We start from the raw sequence: 2,500 nt of genomic DNA, 5'->3' as shown, positions 1-2,500 counted from the left end.
CTATTTCAATATGGCGATGGGCTCGGACTGCGCAGTTACTATTCCAACATGGCCTCGGGTTCGGGCAAACACAGCGGTCAAACGTCTGCGCATGTGCGAGCGTTGGAGTGTCGAAAAGGCTGCCAAAATGGCGGTGCGAGCTTGTGGGCTGAAGTTGTGACACTCAAGTCGCCTCACAGGAGTTAAAAACGACCACACAAGGGAGTAAGTCTGTACATATTTTTTTATTGAGACATAGAGTAGCCACATGTAGAAGTGATGTCAAACAGTACATCAAACTAAAGCAATGACAGCTGATCGTACGATGTATTCGATTTAGCAAGTTCTATATAAATTATGCTAAGGCACTCATGCACCAGAAGGCACAGCATTGGAAATCATTGTAAGTTACACGTAAAGAAAGGTGAAATAACGTGTTCTTGTCGTGATCTGTGTAAATATTACATCATTCATATCATCCTTCAAGCTTACGTACAATACTTCAGTAAGAAGTGCATGCATGTTTTATAAATTAATATATTTTGCAACAGAAATACTAAATGCTCTCCTATTTTTTTCATTTTAAGTAATGAAAAGTTCTTTCGAACTATCGTGTTTTATTTTGTTTAAGTGTAATGCTTCTGTGTAGTTGTATTGTTTTTTGTTTTGAAGGACCTGTTATTTCCAGAGATGTTCTCTTATCTGTTCAACACAAGAACTTCGCCGTTCTTCCTTTTGTAAGAAGTTTTAAGTAATGTTAATTTATCTTCTTTTGAAATTCGTTCTGTACACTACACTGTACATGCAAAATAACTGGTCTTTAGTCACAGAAATATTACAAATGTAAGAGAACATAAGTTGTGTTGTAATGACATTTCTTGTTTACTTTTTACCAGAACTGCTTAGCTTCTCTTCCTGATATGTCAGACCTATCAACTATGGAACCATGAGGAAAATGGAAGTGACTGTCAGGACAAACAGTTTTCCATCTTGAGCAACAAACCAGATGGTCATGTGGAACTGCTTTCAGGGATAAAATAGGATGCAATGTAGCACATTACAGTGAACATGCTAATTTATTACCAGATTTCTGGATTTCAAGATACTGAATTAAATGTACATCTGCACTGTTCTCTGTATTATGCTCCACAATTGTTAACTTTGTGTAACCTTCTCATTCCCAAAAATGACCAATACAGCACAAGGCAGCAGATTGTATAGCAAACAAAGGAATTATTACTATTATTTTCAAGATTATTATTATTCTTTTGTTGTTGTTGTTGTTGTTGTTATTATTATTATTATTATTATTATTATTATTATTATAATATTATTATTATTATTGTTGTTGTTATTGAAATGTCTCTTAATTTTAGACTCACTACAGGTATGATTAAAATGAAGGGCTCAAGAAATGAAATAAATAATATATTATTATTCATACTACACCTGAACTGTTTGATTTGCTTCTGTTTATCGTGTGCCCTCAGTTGTTGGCATTGTGCAGCAAGAGGACTAAAAAATGACTTGTGATGGTTTTTAAGACCTTTGGTGAAAATTTCTTACAGGTGACTTTTTGCGATACCACCTTTACATTTAAGTGTCCCTTCCTTTGCATATGCGTCGCTTTTGACAACTTTAGATTATCTGGTATGCGAACTGTCTGGATGTTATGGAAATCATCCAGTAGTAACACCATAGATGTACCCTCCAAATAAAAGAAAATGAATAATCCATTGACAAACTAAATATTACACAATGTGTATGTTAAACTAATGAAGTTACTGACAAGCAAACAAAAGTAATTTATTTTAATATTCTGTAGATTACAGTCAAATTCCCTTGAGCAATAATCTCTAAATTGTCTATCTTAAAAACAGTAATCTTATTTTGGCTCTGTATTCATCACTTAATATTATTTTATAATGTAATTGAATACACTCTCCCTAACAAGTGAGTCTGAATGCTGCTCCCGTAAGTTCCTTTTGTGCCTGTCAGCCTGTCAATAGTTTGTGGTGCAACTGAAAAACCAAAGATGGGGCTATTGTTCAGGCCAGCTCTTGAAAGGCCATGCTGATGCATGTAGAGACCCAAGTCTTTTTGCAAAGGACATGTAATCTGTGATATTATATGTAAACATGAAAATTTATTTCACATTTTTCAGATGTACTCTTTTATTGGTTTAAATTAATTCATGTTCGTGCACACCTGAAATATGCTATTATGTGAAGGAGGGCAACTGTTCTTTGTTCTTGGAGGTATCTTCTGTCTTCTGACAGTCTGGAGTCTTCCTGAAGTATTGTTTTAAAGACAGCATTAAACAATCCAGGTACTTGAAGCTCTGTAAACTTCCTCATGGCAGTCACTTCCTACAAGGGCAAACTACTATCTTTATAATGAGTACCAAGTGCCATCTGAAATCTTTCAATTAATTCTCCAATTGAAGGCTCTAAATTAATGATAATAAATTATAACAAAAAACAGTTCCAGTTTTACACTCTGACTTTTGCTAGAAGTAGTT

At 34.5% G+C, this 2,500-nt stretch overlaps 1 long non-coding RNA gene across 1 annotated transcript; it reads left to right on the top strand.

Annotated features, from left to right (window-relative positions):
• The first annotated feature begins 104 nt into the window (after positions 1–104).
• LOC137990796 (uncharacterized) lies at positions 105–1,425 on the top strand. Its single transcript, XR_011121559.1, has 2 exons — positions 105–204; positions 876–1,425. It is a non-coding gene; the product is annotated as an uncharacterized lncRNA (long non-coding RNA).
• Positions 1,426–2,500: the final 1,075 nt, after the last annotated feature.

Source organism: Montipora foliosa, chromosome 2 (assembly GCF_036669935.1).
Source record: "Montipora foliosa isolate CH-2021 chromosome 2, ASM3666993v2, whole genome shotgun sequence".
Lineage (NCBI taxonomy): Eukaryota > Metazoa > Cnidaria > Anthozoa > Scleractinia > Acroporidae > Montipora > Montipora foliosa.
The sequence above is the reverse complement of the archived record's forward strand: the minus strand, read 5'-3'. Positions and strand labels throughout refer to the sequence as shown.